Below are 21,706 nucleotides of genomic sequence, written 5' to 3'. Positions count from 1 at the left end.
TACAAAAAACTCGAAAATATTTAACACTAGGTTTCTTACCTTTCCAGATTTCATATGCAGTCATTTTTATACCAGGACTTAGATAAACAAGATTTATCACATGTACCGCTGTATTGATCGCCTCTGCCCAAAACCTTTGAGGAATCTTTTTAGCGTGAAGCATAACCCTAGCCATTTCCTGCACAACTTGGTTCTTTCTTTCCACAATCCTGTTATGTTGTGGAGTTATAGGAGCTGAAAATTCATGTTGAATACCAAGAGAATCGCAAAATATGGAAAAAATTTCATTTTCAAATTCTCTACCATGATCAGAACGAATCCTAAGTAGGATAATAGATTTTTCATTCTGCAATTTTAAGCATAGTGATTTAAAAACTTCAAAGGTTTCAGACTTCTCACATAGAAATGCAACCCAGGTATATCTAGAGTAATCATCGACCATTAAGAATATATAGCGTTTACCTCCAAGACTTTTCATTTTTGTTGGACCCATCAAGTCCATGTGAACTAATTGGAGCACACGGTCGGTGGTAGTTGCATTTACCTTCTTGTGTGAAATCCTAGTTTGTTTTTCAATTTGACACGAACCGCACACTCTTTTTGACATTTCTTTCAACTTAGGTATTCCTCTTACCACTTCTTATTTGAACAGAGTAAATAATTCCTTGTGATTCACATGTCCAAGACGTTGATGCCAAAGATTTGCAATATCAAAAGAGGCACTGTAACATTTCAGTTTATGTGACATTCCAACAACATATAACATTACCACCATGATCTAGAATAGTACAATCATTTTTGGAGAATTTTAACTCATAATCTTTATCACAAAATTGACTGATACTCAAATGATTTGCTTTCAAGCTCTTAACATAAAAAACATTTTCAAGAATAGGAACCCCCGGAGAACTTACCTTTCCTTTACCTATTACCTTGGATGAATTACCATCTCCGAATGTCACAACTCCCCCTTCATGTTTTTCAAGATTAGAAAATAATGACTTGTCACCCGACATATGTCTTGAACAGCCACTGTCTAAATACCACAAATCAGAATTTAAAATTTTCAAAGCTGTATGCACAACATAACATTTCAAATCACTTTTCTTGACCCATATGGCCTTTGTTTTTATCCCATAAATAAAAGCAGTTCTAGGTTTTTGCGAAAATTTGCAATGAGGTCGAATATGCCCTAGAATGCCGCAATGATAGCATGTCGGAACAAACCATTTTTTGCTCACCTTTGTCGAGGAGTGTGACTAAAGTTTACCTTTGGTGCCATTGACGATTCACCAGTTTGTAGATTCACCTTCAGTTTAGAAGCATTCATCCAAGATTGCTTTGTAAATACGGTTGATTACTTCAGATATTCTTCCTTTTGTATACCTGCAGAAACAAAGACAGTTTTATTATTATTTGAATTACTAGTGTATCCAACACCATACCTGTCCTTTCTAGAGATCTGAGCCTTTAGGATCTCGTCAAGTTTGTTCTTTCCTTTTAGAAATGTCACTTCCTTATTCAGTTGCTCTAGTTCAATTTCATCAGCCTTCATTTTATTTTTTGCATTATCAAGTTGTTCAGAAAAGTCTTTGACACGTTCAAGTTCCAATTTGTACTTCTCCTCAAATTGAATTCTTTCAAGTTCGATTACCTTGAGTCGTTGATGTAGTCTAAGATTGCTTTTCTTGAGTTTAAACGACTCCAGGTACAGGTCATTATATGTCTTTTGTATTTCAGATTCATCTTCTTTAGCTGGTAACATATCTTGATCATCTGTACTATCAGTATCAACAACGGAATCAATATTGAGTAGAGAAGAGGCAAAAGCAACAAAGTTTTCTCTGTCTTTTCTAGAATCATCATCAGATTCATCTGAGTCATCCCGAGTAACTTTCATAGCTTTACCATTCTTCTTAAGGCGATTAGGGCATTCTTGTGCTATGTGTCCAAAACCAGAACATTCAAAACATCGAACTTTATTCTCAGAATTCTTATTTTTCTGTTTGACACCGTTGTTGCTCACAGCTGTGTTTGAACTCACAGTATTCTTCTTTTTCACAAATGCTTTTCTTTTCTAACGTTTTTCAGCATTTAACTTGTTTGGCTTCCGAAAGAATTTATTGAACTTTTTGACAAATATGGCCAACATCTCAACATCTAAATCACCTTCATCATCAGACTCATCTATACTTTGTTCAACTGTGGATAGGGCAATCCCTTTGGACTTCCTCGGTTTTGAAAGGCTGGACTCAAATGTTTGTATATTTCCTACCAATAATTCAACTTTCATAGAATTGATGTCCTTACTTTCCTCAAAAGCCATAACTTTTGCGTGAAACCTCTCTAGAAGAGAACTAAGGATCTTACGGACAATCTTGTTTTCAGGAATTTTCTCTCTTAGGTTGAAACTGGAGTTGACTATATCACTCAGCTTTGCATAAAACTCATCAAACATCTCATTCTCCTCCATACGTAGAGTTTCAAAACTAGTACTCAACCTCTGAAGTTTAGAAAGTTTTATAGCCATAGTTCCTTCGTGAGTAGTTTCTAAGATCGTCCAAGCTTCTTTTGCTATCTCACAAGTAGAGATTCTTCTAAATTCTTTCGAGGAAACACAACTAAAAATTGCATTTATTGCCTTGCTATTCTATCCAACTTTTTCTTAGTCTGACCTATCCCATGACTCTATCGGTTTATCAGCAAGTTTATCATCCACCATATACATTGGTGGACTCCAACCGTTCACAATGGCAAACCATACTCGTTCATCTATAGACTTCAAGTAAGCTCTCATCCTAGCTTTTCAATATCAATAATTTGATCCATCTAGGATAGAAGGTCTAATAGATGATGGTCCATCTCTATGAAAATCCATGCCTATCTGATCTCTCTCAAAGGTGAGAGAACCTACTCTGATACCAATTGAAAAAACCCCTAGACACAAGTATGTATCTAAATACTAGGCAATGATATCACTCGTTTGCTTAAGTAACGTGGAAAAACCAAAACGGGAAAAAACCACGGATCCAAACTCAGATCAAAACCAATCACTAGAATAGTAGCAGTTACAATACTGACTCACAAAATAACCCGTCGATCCAAACGACTTTGTTCTTCTCAGTCTTGCTCACTAGAACCCACGATTCACTGCTTATCGTGATTGAAGTCCAATCTCAGTAACCTTTGAGATTGATCTTTCGCCTAGATACCCCTTAAGACGAAAGATTAAGTTTTGTAGATGAGTGGAACCTTCATAGTTGAAGAACCGATGTAGCCTCAAGAAGTCTCCTTCAATAAAGTTTCTTCAACCACACTCAAGATAGGGCATCACAATCCTTATATATGATCTCCAAGATAGAGCCAAATCCAAGTCTTATCCGTACTCACGAAAGTCAAATTTTATCAAACTTCGTTGGTGCGTTCGAATGCGGCTCGGGTGCATTCGAACGGCATGACTTGAACTCAGGTGCGTTCGAACGGGCCCGAGTACGTTTGAATACGACAACTTGAATTCTTCAGGTTGCGTTCGAACGCATTTGTGAACGCAGCTCTCGGTCTGTGTGAACGTAGTACCCGCGTTCGAACGCGTTTGTGAACGCGACTCTCTGTCTGTGTGAATGCAGTACCCGCGTTCGAACGCATTTGTGAACGCGGCTCTCTGTCTGTGTGAACGCAGTACCCGCGTTCGAACGCGTTTATGAATGCGGTGTGAACTCGACGGTTTTTCTCCAATAATCTTGCAATTCTTCAAACCAGAGATATTCTAGACTTGTGTAAAGTCATATACATGAAAAAATACACTTAGAATATTTTGTACACAATTGCCAACAAATAAAAACCTAACAAAGTCAATAGTGAGCTATTAAAAAAAAATTTCATGATGTCATGCTCACTTAAGAATATACACATGTTATGAGTGCATTAAATTTACTTTAATTATCATAGAAGTCCAGAGCGTGAATAAATGAGAAATGATACAATATACTACAAGATGACAAAATTGACTATAATAACTCATAATCAAGAAAAAATTATATTATATGTCAAGAATATATTATTGAATCTAGGAGTGCATCAAATTTTTTTTTATAACAAAAACTCTCGATAAATCTAAAACTAAAAACAAAGAGAAAATTTCAGAGTAAAAGAAAACCTAAAAAAATTAAATGAAAAAAAAAACAGGCAAACCAAACCACAAAAAAATCAGTCCAAAGCACAAATCCCTAAAGAAGTACGAAGATACTCAAATCTCTGTAAATCCAAAGGTTTTGTAAACAAATCTCCCAACATGTTCAAGTGCTATTATTTTGTCTTCAACTAACTCGAGTATAAAATGATGTCGGATATCAATATGTTTTGTACGCAAGTGCTAAACAGGATTTTTTGATATATTAATAGCATTCATGTTGTCAGAATAAAGCACCATAGTATCTTGTTGAATGCCATAATCTTTCACCATATGTTTCATCCAGAGTAACTGAGAATAATAACTTCTCGCTGTAATGTACTTGGCCTCCGCAGTAGATAAAGATATCGAGTTTTGTTTCTTACTGTGCTAAGCAACCATATTGTTTCCAATATAAAAACATCTACCTAATGTACTTTTTCTATCATCACATGAACCTGCCATCCGTGTATCTAGATATAATAGCTCCCGAGTCATAAGTAAACTAGATATCTAAATCAATTGTGCCACCGACATATTTTATGATACGTTTCAAAATAAACAAATGTGTCTCCGTAGGTTCAAACTAAAACCTAACACACACACCGACGCTAAATGCAATGTCTGGTCTACTAGTAGTTAAATACAAAATACTACAAATCATGCTCCGATATAGTGTCTAATAACAATTTTTTTCTGAAATATCCTTACCTAGTTTGGTAGTTGTACTCATAAGAGTTCTAGCATGTTTTGCATTTTCTAAACCGAATTTAGTCACAAAATTCTTAGCATATCTGGTTTGAGCGATAAATATGTGACACCCACACTCTAAACACGTGCATAGCACGAGCCCACACGGAACGTGCATAGCACCTGACCAATCGGTTTGTTACAGACAATCAAATAAACCTGTAGCAACATCAAAATTTTATCCACAATATCTAAATTAAGAATAACTCAAGTCTAACTCACAACAAATATAAATAACCCTACATGGGCCCTACACAGGCCACAACACATCATCCAGAGCTTTTTACAACTACATATACACAACAGAGGTATATACATAATTATACAAGTACAAAGTCACCTGCTAAAATATAAGACAAGGATACAGATACACTTTGGAGGATGTCAAATATTACATCAGATAAGATAACTCATCTGGCATACAACACTAACTACACTCTACTCCTCACTCACTAGCAAGACCTCTAAGGGAGTATCCTGCTCCTCTCATTCACCTAGGTTTTTGGAAAGGAGAAAACAAGAGAGTCATGAGCTAAAGGCTCAATGAATAGACCTTACCCCGAATCAGTGATACCAAATAGAGAGTAAATCAAGTACTGGATAGTATGAATCAGCAAGAGTATCATGTCATGAATGAGTAAATGAATGTGTCCTCAATACTACATAAATGAAATATAAATAACATGTCATAACTGATAAGAATACGTAATCCTCGACCATGAATAAAGAGGTCACCACGTCGTATGATCATCATAACTCTCCCTCAAATATGATATATGACGCATGCCGACCATGACAATGCTATGATATCAAATGCAATCATATGTGATGTATATTGACCACTCAATAATCAGGTATGCTAGATAATAATGAAATCATATGCGTTTCTCAACATCACGATCATCACCGACATCTCGGTATAATATCATCATACTAGACCACTATGCACAGTCAATACCCGGTACCCGGTCTCAACATCATGTCCAAAGGCTCAGAGCATACTCCGCCACCCGCAAGAGTATCTCTAATATAACCATACCCCACCACCCGCTAGGGTATCAACATCCATCCGGACCGGACACCCACATAGTTGATAGAAACCTCGTGAGGATAACTCGCCACATGTGCCCTGGCGAACGGCATGTGTCCGAATGTCTGCTGCGCACACAGACTAACGACCTCAGACGTAAGTCCAACAAGATCGCGACTATGTCGAGCGATCAATCATCTCCAGGCACACCCTAACCCTCGCGCCCACTCAAGTATCCTCACGCTTTCTATCAACTATCCTATCAATCACATTTCACGCTTTCCTTCTAAATGACAGATCATATGCATATATCTAGTACGATAACAAGTCAATGCATAACAGGAATTTAGGTGGAATAGGAATCAAGAGAAAATGATACAATGTAGTCTCCAACTGTATCGTCAACACATGCATACTCATGCTAATCTATTACATGCATACTCGTGCAAATCTATTACATGCATACTCATCCAAATCTATTACATGCATACTCATGCTACAGATCAACTCGGTAAACAATCATAACAGTAGAATCATCTCTGATCATCTCTATATATATCACCAATGTACTCATATTACAAATCAGCATAATCGAATGCATGATAAAATGTGCTCGACTATAATCATCTCAAGATAAAAATCATATAATCATGCTGGAGGCCAAAACATGCATATACACAAATATATAATATAACCTAATTTGAGAAAGGCGTCTAAAGGATAAGATTACTCACCCCACTGCAAATACCAAACCACCACTCGTTCACGCTACTACGATAACGATCACGCCTCGATAGCTAAGTCCACAGAATCTTGAACAGGGGGGTCGAGATATGAAATTATTTATAACAAATATGTCAGTCTTTCTATTAATTAAAATTAACCAGACAAAAGAATAGTTTCTTATTGTAATTATGTACTCTTCATTTCTATATTTGTTTTTGTTATTTATTAATCATAATTATATTATTTATTTGTGTATTTAGAATATATTTTATCTGTCTATTATTCTCTTTGATAATTAAGAAAATAAAATTTAAGTTACTGTAATTAATTACGTAAGAATATACGTACATAACCCTAAAAATTTCTTAGGATTAAAATAGTAATTTATATTGCAGGCATTTTGCTAAACATGGTATAATTAGAACTATATACTAACTATGATATAATTATATTTAATTTGTATAACTTAATCACATTCAATTAACTAAGCTAAACTAATTGTGCATATATATATATATATATAGAAAGAGAAGAGAGAGAAAAAAAAACAAAAATATAGAAATGCATATAGTGCTGGGCTCAGCCCAGCACCATGCACAACAAGGCGCTGAGTCAAGCCCAGCACCACTTGTAGGATGCAAATAGAGGAGAGAAGGGAAGAAGGAGGAGGAGGAGAGGAAGAAGAAAGAGAAGAAGAAGAAGAAGAAGAAGAAGAAGAAGAAGAAGAAGAAGAAGAAGAAGAAAGAAAAAGGAAAAAGAGGGTTGGGCCATGGGGGAATGGTGCGGCCGCTGGTGGTCACTCAGCGGCCGGCCTCTCGCCGACGGCTCAATCCTCCAGCGGTTTCGAGAGGAAACCGACAAGGAGAAAAAGAGAAATAGAGAGAGAGAGGTAGAGAGAGAGAGGGAGGGAGAGAGAGAGAGGGAGGCTCACCGGAGCTAGAGGAGGTGGCGACGGCAGCGGGTAAAGAGAGAGAGTGTTTGAGAGAGAGAAAGAGAGAAAGGTCAGAGAGAGCTCGAAAGAGAGAGAGAGAGAGAGAGAGAGAGAGAGAGAGAGAGAGAGAGAGAGAGAGGAAGAAAAGGGAGAGAGAGGCAGTGGGGAGGGAGGCTGCGGCGGCGGGGGCCCACTGCGCCAGGTGGCTCGGCCAGTTTGGCCGGGCCAGCGCTTGGGGCGCGTGGCGCCCATCTCTGCTGCCACTGCATGGCACGAGCTGTCGTGCCATGCAATGCAGGAATAATTAATTAATATTTTTTTTTAACCTTGGGTTATTACATTTTCCTTCCCCCCTTATAAAAATTTCGACCTCGAAATTTACATACCTCTAAACAATTATGGATATTTGGATCGTATCTCATCTTCACGTTCCCAAAAAGCCTCTTCTACTGCATGGTTCCTCCACAGGATTTTTACTATGGGTATAACATTTGTTCTTAGTACTTTATCTCTTCTAGCAAGGACCTTCACAGGCTGCTCTTCATATGATAAATTTTGCTGTAGCTGAACTGGTTCATAATGAATCACATGTGAAGTATTTGATATATATTTCCTTAGTATTGACACGTGGAACACATTATGAATTTGTGCTAAATCAAGGGGTAAAGCTTCTCTATAAGCTACAGGCCCCACTCGTCGAAGAATCTCATAAGGTCCTATATACCTAGGACTTAACTTTTCTTTCTTTCCAAAGCGAAACACACCCTTCCAAGGTGAAACTCTTAAGAACACTTTATCTCCAAATCACGCCTTCTATTATCAGCATAAATTTTCTGTCTACTTTGTGCCACCTTCATATGTTCTCTAATTATCTTTATCTTCTCAACTGTAGCTTGCACTAGTATTGAGTTTTCAACCTTCTTTTCTCCAACTTCTTCCCAATCGATTGGTGATCTGCATTTCCTGCCATAGAATGCTTCATAGAGAGGCATACCAATACTAGCATGATAGTTGTTATTATAAGCAAACTCTATCAAGGGTAAGTATTTGTCCCAGCCCAAACCAAAATCAATTACACAAGCTCTCAACATATCCTCTAATGATTGAATAGTACGCTCAGATTGACCGTCTGTCTGAGGATGATAAGCTGTACTGAACTGTAGTTTTGTTCCAAATGACTGATGAAACTGTTTCCAAAATCTAGACACAAAACGAGGATCTCTATCGGAAGTGATACTAACAGGAATTCCATGGTGAGCAAAAATTTCATCTCTAAACAAGATAGCTAATTTTTCCATTGAATCAGTAGTACTAACTGGTAAAAAAATGTGCTGACTTGGTTAATCTATCAATAATCACCCAAATTGCATTCTTCCCTTTCTCTATCTTTGGTAATCCTGTCACAAAATTCATATTAATGTGTTCCCATTTCCATTCAGGAATCTGCAAAGGTTGTAGTGCGCCTGCAGGCCTTTGATGCTCAATCTTGACTTGCTGACAAGTCAAACACTTAGCTACAAATTCCCCAATATTTCTTTTCATTCCTTCCCACCAGAATTTCTTCTTCAACTCATGATACATTTTTGTTCCCCCGGGGTGCATAGCATAAGCAAAAGCATTAGTTTCATTTAAAATTTCATTTCTAAGTCCTTCACAATTAGGAACATATAATCTGCCTCTAAAACGCAAAAGTATCCCAAAAGAGTCTATAGAGAAATCTGGTTTCTTGGAATTCTGCACTTGTTTCACAATTTGCATAGCCTTAATATCGGTCTTACGAGATGCACTAATTCTATCTATCAATGTAGGTTTGACAAGTAAATTGTGCAAGTAAACCAACTCCACCACCCTTGGCCACAATTGGAACTTCTAGCCTTTGCAGATCCTTAAGTATCATAGTTTGTTGGGTAATTAAAAATGCTAGACTCCCAGCTGACTTCCTACTTAAGGCATCTACAACAACATTTGCTTTACCAGGATGGTAATTTATAGTGCAATCATAATCCTTCACTAATTCCAACCATCTCCTTTGTCGCAAATTAAGTTCTTTCTGAGTAAACAAATATTTAAGACTTTTATGATCTGTAAAAATTTCACATTTTTCCCCATATAGATAGTGTCGCCAAATCTTTAAAGCAAACACTACAGCAGCCAATTCCAAATCATGAGTAGGATAATTCTGTTCATAATCTTTTAACTGCCTAGATGCATAAGCCACTACATTACCATTCTGCATTAAAACACAACCTAATCCTTTACGTGAGGCATCACAATACACTTGAAATCCTATTCCATTGGAAGGAATAATCAGAATTGGTGCACGAGTCAATCTTCGTTTTAATTCTTGAAAACTATTTTCACACTCTTCATTCCACTCAAACCTTTGATTCTTCCGAGTCAACCTAGTAAGGGGCATAGCTATTTTTGCATATCCTTCTACAAACCTCCTATAATATCCAGCCAGACAAAGAAAACTACGCACTTCCGTGATATTAGTTGGTTGACTCCATTTCAATACAGCATCTATTTTGTACTGATCCACACTGATCCATTCCTGTGATACAACATGTCCTAGGAAGACTACCTGATCTAACCAGAACTCACATTTTGAAAATTTGGCAAATAACTTCTTTTCTCTCAAGATCTGGAGAATTAACCTCAAGTGATACTCATGTACTTCCTCACTAGCTGAATATATTAGTATATCATCAATGAAAAATATTACAAACTGATCCAAATAAGGTTGAAAAACTCTATTCATCAGATCCATGAAGACAGCTGGAGCATTGGTCAATCCAAATGGCATGACCAAAAACTCATAATGTCCATGCCTAGTACGAAAGGCAGTTTTAGAAATATCCTCCTCACGAACTTTTAACTGATGGTAACCAGTCCTCAAGTCTATTTTAAAGAATACTCTAGCTCCCTTTAACTGATCAAACAAATCATCAATGCGCGGTAAAGGATATTTATTTTTTATTGTCACTTGGTTCAGTTGTCTATAGTCTATACACAGCCTGAGTGTCCCATCCTTCTTCTTAACAAAAAGAACAGGTGCTCCCCAAGGAGAGACACTAGGTCTTATGAAGCCTTTCAGTAGTAGTTCTTCTAACTGTACCTTAAGTTCCTTCAATTCTATTGGTGCCATTCTATAGGGAGCTTTAGAAATAGATGAGGTATCAGGAGCTAGATCAATTGAAAAGTTTACTTCCCTGTCCGGGGGTAATCCGGGGAGATCATCTGGGAAAACATCAGGAAAATCTTTAACAACTCGAACATCTTCTAATTTAATCTGTTTATCAGTATCCCCTGATAGACTAGCTAAAACACCTGTACATCCTTTCTTTAGTAACCTATAGGCTTCAAATGCAGAGATTATCTTCATAGGGTTGCTGGATTTATTGCCCTTAATTCTATATTCTGCTCCATCAGCTAAATTCATTACAATTTCCTTTCTATAGCAATCTATGTTGGCATGATATGCAGCTAACCAATCCATCCCTAAGATAACATCAAAATCTATCAGCTCTAGTGGCAAAAGATCTACTTTGAACTCTCTATCACCAAAACTAACTGTGCAAGATTTATAAGCCGAATCAATAACAACTGTCTCTCCTACTGGTGTGGCAATCAATAGAATATCCTCTAAAGGTTCCATTTGAATATCAGAATGGCAAGCAAAAGAACTAGAAATAAAAGAATGTGTGGCACTCGGATCAAACAAAACTCTTGTTGTACGAGAAAATAAATTCAGAGTACCTGTGGCCACATCATTAGATGCCAAAGCATCGTGCTCCGTCATCGTGAAGATCCGACCACCTCTAGACTTTCGACCCGACTGAAAGAAAGCTGCCCTGCTAACTCCTTTGCCTCGGCTAGCTGTAGCAGAAACCCCAAGAGGTGCAGTTCTAGAAGATGCTGCAGCGGCGAAAATCGGGGCGGTTGCAGCGTGCGGACAGTCACGACGGATATGACCAGGCCATCCACACTCAAAGCACAAACGTGGGTTAGGGCAATCTCGAAGATGGTGACCAAACTTCCCACACCCAAAGCAGTGACTTCTCCAAGTAGTCTGACCTCCAGTAGATCCACCCCCTCTACCAATAGAAGGCGGTCCAGTCACACTAACCTGAGACACTGCTTGGCTAAGTCCTCCAGATCCCCGTGAATCAGATCGGTTAGCAGATGAACCAGCGCTAGAATTTCCTCGATAAGGATGGTAAGAAAGGCGACGCTGTGACTGTGAAGGCGGTAGGCTCTGGCTAGTAGAAGGAACTCTTGACCTCCCGCCTCGCCCAAACTGTGCCCCAGATCGCCGAGCTTCCATAACCCTCTTCTCCTGAATCACCCCCTCAAGTGTCATCGCCCTCTCTACTGTATCAGCATAAGGGATGAGGCCTGCTGCCTCCAAGCTCTGACGTATAGCTTAATTCAGCCCATGCTTGAAGCGTCGAGTTCTGGCTGCTTCATTTGGAACTTGATGGGGTACAAAACGGGCTAAAGCATTAAATTTGACCTCGTACTCTACCACCGTCATAGGACCCTGATGTAAATGTAGAAATTCTTCTTCCATTTTTTCTTTCCTCCAAGATGGAAAATGCTTTTGATCAAAGGCATCCAGAAATAACTCCTAAGTGATGACAGCGTCCTCTATCCTTGATTTTATCAGTCTTTTTGTAGCTTTCCACCATTGTTCTACCTCACCTCTGAGCATAAAGGCAGCAAAGGCTACCTTGTGCTGATCATTACATCCTAAAGTATCCAACATTTTCTCTATGTCTGATAACTATCCACTGGCCTCCAGTGGATCAACACCTCCACTGTAAATTGAGGGGGTCAACTGCATAAACTTATTTAACATGATGCCCGCTGTAGGAGGCGGCTCAGAACTTTCTGCTGATATGCCAGCTCCTCTACCTCGAAGGATTTCCTCAATAAGTCTTTCTTGACTGTCCAGAAGGCGCGAAATAGGATCACGCTCCTCTACGGATGGAGGAACTTCTAGAGTGTCAGTAGGGGCCTCAGCTGTGGAGGTCGCCCTAGACTGTGAACCTCTACGACGGGGTGGCATCTTTCTGTAGAAATGATCAAATTCATCAACTAATTAGTGATCAAGTAAAATTCTAAAATTTATCTCTTGCGTAACCCTAAGACCGCAGTATTTTCCTAGACTCAAGGTGACAATGTACAGAAGCTCTTGATGATATGCCAGATACTTAACAAACCTAAGCTCTGATACCACTCTAACAACCTCAGACATAAGTCCAATAGGATCACGACTATGTCGAGCGATCAATCATCTCCAGGCACGCCCTAACCCTCGCGCCCACTCGGGTATCCTCACGCTTTCTATCAACTATCCTATCAATCACATTTCACGCTTTCCTAAAATGACAGATCATATGCATATATCTAGTACGATAACAAGTCAATGCATAACAGGAATTTAGGTGGAATAGGAATCAAGAGAAAATGATACAATGTAGTCTCCAACTGTATCGTCAACACATGCATACTCATGCTAATCTATTACATGCATACTCGTGCAAATCTATTACATGCATACTCACCCAAATCTATTACATGCATACTCATGCTACAGATCAACTCGGTAAACAATCATAACAGTAGAATCATCTCTGATCATCTCTATATATATCACCAATGTACTCATATTCCAAATCAGCATAATCGAATGCATGATAAAATGTGCTCGACTATAATCATCTCTAGATAAAATCATATAATCATGCTGGAGGCCAAAACATGCATATACTCAGCCTCCGTAATAGATAAAGATATCAAGTTTTGTTTCTTACTCTGCCAAGCAACCAGATTGTTTCCAATATAAAAACATCAACCTGAGATACTTTTTCTGTCATCACATGAACCTGCCCAATCAGAATCCATGGATCTAGATATGATAGCTCCCGAGTCATAAGTAAACCAGATACCTAAATCAAATGTGTCACCGACAAATTTTATGATACGTTTCACAGCAAACAAATGTGTCTCCTTAGGTTCAGAGTAAAACCTAGCACACACACCGATGCTAAATGCAATGTCTGGTCTACTAGCAGTTAAGTACAAAAGACTACCAATCATGCTCCTATATAGTGTCTAATCAACACTTTTTCCTGAAATATCCTTACCCAGTTTGGTAGTTGTACTCATAGAAGTTCTAGCATGTTTTGTATTTTCTAAACCGAATTTAGTCACAAGATCCTTAGCATACTTGGTTTGAGCGATAAATATCCCTCTTTCCAATTGAGTAATTTAAAGTCCCAGAAAGAACTTCAACTCACCCATCATGCTCATCTCAAAATGACTATCTATGAGATCTGCAAACTCCTTAGCTAAAGATTGAATCATTGCCCCAAAGACAACGTCATCCACATATATTTGTGCCGCAACTAAACACTTGTTCACACGTCTAATAAACAATGTCTTGTCCACTCCCCTTCGAGTGAACCCCGCATCCACTAAACAAGTTGTCAACTTCTCATACCATGTAAATGATACCTCACTTTGGATTTGTCGTCTGGTCTTAATTGGTTCATTCACATCTCCGATCATTTGTGACAGTGGATGATTTAATTTCACTCTGACAGATTGTTCTGGTACATTGCAGTCATCTTTATTCATTTCAACTTTGTCCCCGTCCTAATTCTCAATTTCCAAATCAAGCTCCTTTCCAATTTCTTCGTCATATATACCTGTAGAAACAAAAATAGGAGTAGCTTTAGTTATATCTATCGTGGATTCATCTATCATAACATTAGCAGATTTCATAATAGTAGAAGTGTCAAGATTAAATACTCTGTAAGCTCTGCTATTATTAGAATACCCTAAGAAGATGCCTTCGCTACTTCTAGTGTCAAATTTAGTCAAATATTCTCGATCACGCAAGATATTGCATTTACTACCAAAAACTCAAAAATATTTAACACTAGGTTTCTTACCTTTCCAGATTTCATATGTAGTCATTTTTGTACCTGGTCTTAGATAAACACGATTTATCACATGTACCGCTGTATTGACCGCTTCTGCCCAAAACCTTTGAGTAACATTTTTAGCGTGAAGCATAACCCTAGCCATTTCCTACACAACTCGGTTCTTTCTTTCCACAATCCTGTTTTGTTGTGGAGTTATAGAAGCTGAAAATTCATGTTGAATACCAAGAGAATTGCAAAATATGAAAAAAATTTCATTTTCAAATTCTCTACCATGATCAGAACGAATCCTAACTAGGGTAGTAGATTTTTTTTTTGCAAAATTGAGCATAGTGATTTAAAAACTTCAAAGGTTTCATACTTTTCACGTAAAAAGGCAACCTAAGTATATCTGGAGTAATCATCGACCATTAAGAATATATAGCGTTTACCTCTAAGACTTTCCGTTTTTGTTGGACCCATTAAGTCCATGTGAACTAATTATAGCACACAGTCAGTGGTAGCTGCATTTACCTTCTTATATGAGATCCTAATTTGTTTTCTAATTTGACATGAACCGCACACTATTTTTGACATTTCTTTCATCTTAGATAAATCCTCTTACCACTTCTTATTTGGACAGAATAAATAATTTCTTGTGATTCACATGTCCAAGACGTTGATTCCAAAGATCTGCAATGTCAAAAGAGGCACTGCTACATTTCAATTTATGTGAAGTTCCAACAACATAGCAATTATCAGATGTTCTAGATCCACAACATATAATATTACCATTATGATCTAGAATAGTACAATCAGTTTTGGAGAATTTTACCTCATAATCTTCATCACAAAATTGACTGATGCTCAGTAGATTACTTTCAAGCCCTTAACATAAATAACATTTTCAAGAATAGGAACCCCTGGAGAACTTACCTTTTTCTTTACCTATTACCTTGGATGAATTACCATCTCCGAATGTCACAACTCCTCCTTCATGTTCTTTGAGATTAGAAAATAAGGACTTGTCACCCGACATATGTCTAGAACAACCACTATCTAAATACCACAAATCAAAATTTAAAGCTTTCAAGGTTATATGCACAACATAATATTTCAAATCACTTTTTTTGACCCATATGGTCTTTGTTTTCATCCCATAAATAAAAGCATTTCTAGGTTTTCGTAAAAATTTGCAATGAGGTCGAATATGCCCTAGAATGCCGCAATGAAAGCATGTCGGAACAAACCCTTTTTTACTCATTTTTTCTTGAGGAGTGTGACTAAAGTTTACCTTTGGCGCTGCTAAAGTATTACCAGATTATTGATTAAACATCAGTTTAGAGACATTTATCCAAGATTGCCTTGAAAATGAGGTCGATGACCTCAAGTTATCTTCATTTTGTATACCTGTAGAAACAAAGACAGTTTTATTATTATTTGAATTACTAGAGTATCCAATACCATACCTGTCTTTTCCAGAAATCTGAGCTTTTAAAATCTCGTCTAGTTTGTTCTTCCCATTGAGAAATATCACTTCTTTCTGCAATCCCTCTAGCTCAACTTCATTAGTCTTCATCTTATTTTTCGCATCGTCAAATTGTTCAGAAAGGTTTTTGATACGTTCAAGTTCTAATTTGTTATTGTCCTCAAATTGATTTCTTTCTAATTCAATTACCTTGAGTTGTTGAAGTAGTCTAAGATTACTTTCCTTAAGTTTAAATGACTCCAAGTACAACTCATTATATGCCTTTTGTATTTTAGATTCATCTTCCTCAACTGGTAACATATCTAGATCATCTATACTATCAGTATCAACTACAAAGTCAGTATTAAAAAGAGAGGAGGCAAAAGCTACAAAATTTTCTTCGTCTTTCTCAGAATCATCATTAGATCCATCTGAGTCATCCCAAGTGACTTTCATAGTTTTATCCTTCCTTTTAAGATGATTAGGGCATTCTTGTGCAATGTGTCCAAAGCTAGAATATTCAAAACATCGAACTTTATTCTCATAATTCTTATTTTTTTGTTTGACATTGTTGTTGCTTACCCCTGTATTCGAACTCATAATATTCTTCTTTTTCACAAAAGCTTTGTTCTTCTCAAATTTTTCAGCATTCAATTTGTTTGGCTTCCGAAAGAATTTATTAAACTTTTTGATGAATATAGCCAACATCTCAACATCTAAATCACCCTCATCATCAGACTCCTCTATATTTTGTTCAACTTTGGATAGGGCAATCCCTTTGGACTTCCTCGGTCTCGAAAGGCTGGACTCAAATGTTTGTAGATTTCCTACCAATTGTTTAACTTTCATAGAATCGATGTCCTTACTTTCCTCAATAGCTGTAACTTTTGCCTGAAACCTTTTTTTTGGAAGAGACCTAAGGATTTTATGAATAATTCTATTTTCAGGAATTTTCTCTCCTAGGTTGAAACTTGAGTTGACTATATCACTCAGCTTTGCATAGAACTCATCAAATATCTCATTCTCCTCCATACTTATAGTTTCAAAACTAGTAGTCAATCTCTGAAATTTAGAAAGTTTTTACAGCCATAGTTTCTTCGTGAGTAGTTCTAAAATCGTCCAAGCTTCTTTTGCTATCTCACAAGTAGAAATTCTTCTAAATTCTTCTGAGAAAACACAACTAAAAATTGCATTTATTGCCTTGCTATTCCATCCAACTTTTTCATAATCTGTCCTATCCCATGACTCTATCGATTTTTCAGCAACTTTATCATCTACCATGTACATTGGTGGACTCTAACTGTTCACAACAGCAAACCATACTCGCTCGTCTATAGACTTCAAGTAAGCTCTCATTCTAGCTTTCCAATATCAATAATTTGATCCATCTAGAATAGGAGGTCTAATAGACGATGGTTCATCTCTATAAAAATCCATGCCTATCTGATCTCTCTCTACGGGTGAGAGAACCTGCTCTGATACCAATTGAAAAACCTCTAGACACAAGTATGTATCTAAATACTAGGAAATGATATCACTCGTTCGCTTAAGTAAAAGTCCGAAGAAATATTGAAAAGAAAAGCAGAGATGAACGTTAAGATTTTAATGTGGAAAAATCCAAATGGGAGAAAACCACGGATTCAAACTCGGATCAAAACCAATCACTAGGATAGTAGCAGTTACAAGATTGACTCACAAAATAACCCGTCGATCCAAACGACTTTGTTCCTCTCAGTCTTGCTCGCTAGAACTCACGATTCATGGCTTCTCATGATTAAAGTCCAACCTTAGTAGCCCTCGAGATTGATTTTTCGTCTAGATAGCCCTTAAATGAAAGATTAAGATTTTTAGAAGAGTAGGACCTTGTTAGTTGAAGAACCGATGTAGCCTCAAGAAGTCTCTTTCAAAATTGCTTCATCAACCCCCCTAGAGTTAGGGCATCACAATCCTTATATATGATCCCCAAAATAGAGCCAAATCCAAGTCTTATCCGATCTCATGAAAGTCCAAGAATATCAAACTTCATTGGTGTGTTCGAACGCGGCCCGGGTACGTTTGAACGGCCTGACTTGATCTCAGGTGCGTTCGAACGGGCCTAAGTGCATTCGAACGCGACAGCTTGAACTTTTTAGGTTACGTTCGAATGCGTTTTTAAACGCTGCTCTCGGTCTGTGTGAACACATGTACCCGCGTTTGAACGTGTTTGTGAACGCAACTCTCGGTCTATGTGAACGCAAGTATCCGTGTTCGAACGCGTTTGTGAATGCAGCTCGCTGTCTGTGTGAACGCAAGTACCCGTGTTCGAACGCGTTTGTGAATGCAGCTCTTAGTCTGTGTGAACGCACCTACCCGCGTTCGAATGCGTTTGTGAATGCGATGTGAACTCAAAAGCTTTTCTCCAATAATCTTGCAATTATTCAAACCAGAGATTTTCTTGACTTGTATAAAGCTCATATACATCTATAAATACACTTAGAATATTTTGTACACAATTGCCAACAATTAAAAACCTAACAACTAAAAAAGTGGTCAACTTCTCATACCAAGCTCTTGGAGCTTGTTTTGGCCCGTAAAGGGCCTTTTTCAATTTAAACACATGAGAAGGAAATTTATGATCTTCGAATCCCTTAGGTTGTTCCACATAAACATTTTCATTCAGAGTACCATTCAAAAAAGCACTTTTAACATCCATTTAAAATAATTTAAATTTTAAAATGACAAACAATACCAAGCAGTATATGAATAGACTCTAATCTAGCAACAGGAGCAAATATCTCATCAAAATATATACCTCAACCTAAGTATATCCCTGTGTTACTAGTTTAGCTTTATTTTAATTAAGTTCTAATGACGTTCACATTCTTCGGTCTAGGAACTAAATACCAAACATCATTCCTAGAAAATTGCTCTAATTCCTCATGCATAGCATTAACCCAAGAATCATCTAACAATGCTTCCTTCACATCTTTAGGTTCAAAAGAAGATGTATAACCAGTAAATGATACCTCACTTTAGATTTATCATCTTATCTTCATTGGTTCATTCACGTCTCCGATCATTTGTGATAGTGGATGATTTAATTTCACTCTGGCAGATAGTTCTGGTATGTTGCAGTCATCTTTGTTCATTTGAATAGGTTTTTTGCTATCTCACAAGTAGAAATTTGTCTAAATTCTTTCGAGAAAACCCAACTAAACATTGCATTTATTGCCTTACTATTCCGTCCAACTTTTTCATAATTTGCCATATCCCATGACTCTATCTGTTTTTCAGCAAGTTTATCATCCACTATGTACATTGGTGGATTCCAACCATTCACAATGGCAAACCATACTCGCTCGTCTATAGATTTCAAGTAAGCTCTCATCCTAGCTTTCCAATATCCATAATTTGATCCATCTAGAATAGGAGGTCTAATAGACAATGGTCCATCTCTATAAAAATCCATGCCTATCTGATCTCTCTCTACGGGTGAGAGAACTTGCTCTGATACTAATTGAAAAAATCCCTAGACACAAGTATGTATCTATATACTAGGCAATGATATCACTCGTTCGCTTAAGTAAAAGTCTGAAAAAATATTAAAAACGAAAGCAGAGATGAATGCCAAGATTTTAACGTGAAAAAACTCAAACGGGAAAAAACCTTGAATCCAAACTCGGATCAAAACCAATCACTAGGATAGTAATAGTTATAAGACTGACTCACAAAACAACCCATCGATCTAAACGACTTTGTTCCTCTCAGTCTTGCTCGCTAGAACTCATGATTCACTACTTCTCATGATTGATGTCCAACCTCAGTAGCCCTCGAGATTGATCTTTCGGCTAGCTAGCCCTTAAGACGAAAGATTAAACTATTTAGAAGAGTAGAACCTTGTTAGTTGAAGAACCGATGTAGCCTCAAGAAGTCTCTTTCAAAATTGCTTCATCAACTACCCTAGAGTTAGGGCATCACAATACTTATATATGATCTCCAAGATAGAGCCAAATCCAAGTCTTATCCGAACTCACAAAAGTCCAAGAATTTTAAACTTTGTTGGTGCGTTCGAACGCGGCCCGGGTGCATTCGAACGCAACCTGACTTGATCTCAGGTGCGTTCGAACGGGCCCAAGTACGTTCGAACACGACAATTTGAATTTTTTAGGTTGTGTTCGAACGCATATGTAAACGCAGCTCTCAATCTGTGTGAATGCATGTACTCGTGTTCGAACGTGCTTGTGAACGCAGCTCTCGGTCTATGTGAACGCATGTACCCACGTTCGAACGCGCTTGTGAACGCAGCTCTTAGTCTGTGTGAATGCATGAGCTCGCGTTCGAACGCAGTGTGAACGCGATGTTAACTCATAAATTTTTCTCCAATAATCTTGTAATTCTTCAAACTAGAGATTTTCTAGACTTGTATAAAGCTCATATACATCTAAAAATACACTTAGAATATTTTGTACACAATTGCCAATAATTAAAAACCTAACACTTGCCAATGGTAGAGGTGGTAGGTTAGTAAAGAGGGAAGAGGGAGATTAGAGTAGAGAGAATAGAGAGAAGATAGGATGCAAGAAATCAATAATCCAATAGCATAATGAATTTGGCTGCCATCCACATCTTTATAGAGGCTAGCCAACAAGCCCTAATAATAATAATTAATCCTAATCCTAGTGGAATCCTACCGATCGCGTTCGAACGTGCCTAATCTCGTTCGAACGTGCCTAATCGCGTTCGAACGTGCCTAATCTCGTTCGAACGTGCCTAATCGCGTTCGAACGTGCCTAATCGTGTTTGAATGGACTAAAGGCATTCTTTGTATGTGTGAACGCGATGTAGACGTTCGAATGCGGCGTTCGAATGCGCCCGATCGCGTTCGAATGCGGCGTTCGAACGCGCCCGATCGCGTTCGAATGCGGCGTTCGAACGCGCCCGATCGCGTTCGAACGTGGCATTCGAACACGCCCGATCGCGTTTGAATGCAACGTTTGAACACGCCCAATCGCGTTTGAACACGCATTTTGCATTCTCTATATTTTGCAAACCTGATGCAAATGTTCACAAAGGCATTCAAACGCGCCCCAACCGCATTTGAACGCGACTTATAGAAAATTTATTTTAATAAAAATAAATAACTAATGTAGTAAGAAAAGACTCTAACTAAGTATATCAAGAACATGATAATAATGTGTTCTATTATGCTTTTTGTGCTATATAATATCATGCCATTTGTGCACGTGCATGACCAAAAAGGGGTGAGTGTTGTATCTCGATAGTACCCGACATCTTCTAATTAGAGTTAGGGGCAGGGGATACTATTATACTTATATATATTATGACCCACATTTGAAGTCTTAGTTTGTTGATCGTAGACAATCAAATAGTTGTTTTGCTAGGTGATGGGCAATTTATTGTCGATCAACGAGACTCATACTAATTAAGATATTTAAGATAGAGAGAGAATGGTAGTATGACGTAGATTTAGCAGTTACCCGATAGCGCGAGTGATGGCGTCAATAAGAGACGGCTCATGATTTTCGCACAGTTGTATGATGATGTATATATTGTAGATAAGAATATATTTTTTGTGGCATTAAGCTATGAGTGCTAATAGATAGGCAAGCATATTTTGACTAATGCCGCTAAAATACTATATTCAACCAAAAATTTGCTCCCACACCCTTTCGTCCTCTAATTTTAGTATTTACTTTACTGA

This window comes from Typha latifolia, chromosome 3, assembly GCF_019914945.1.
Source record: "Typha latifolia isolate L0001 chromosome 3, TyphaL0001v2, whole genome shotgun sequence".
NCBI classification, from domain to species: Eukaryota; Viridiplantae; Streptophyta; class Magnoliopsida; order Poales; family Typhaceae; genus Typha; species Typha latifolia.
Note: the sequence above shows the minus strand (reverse complement) of the source record.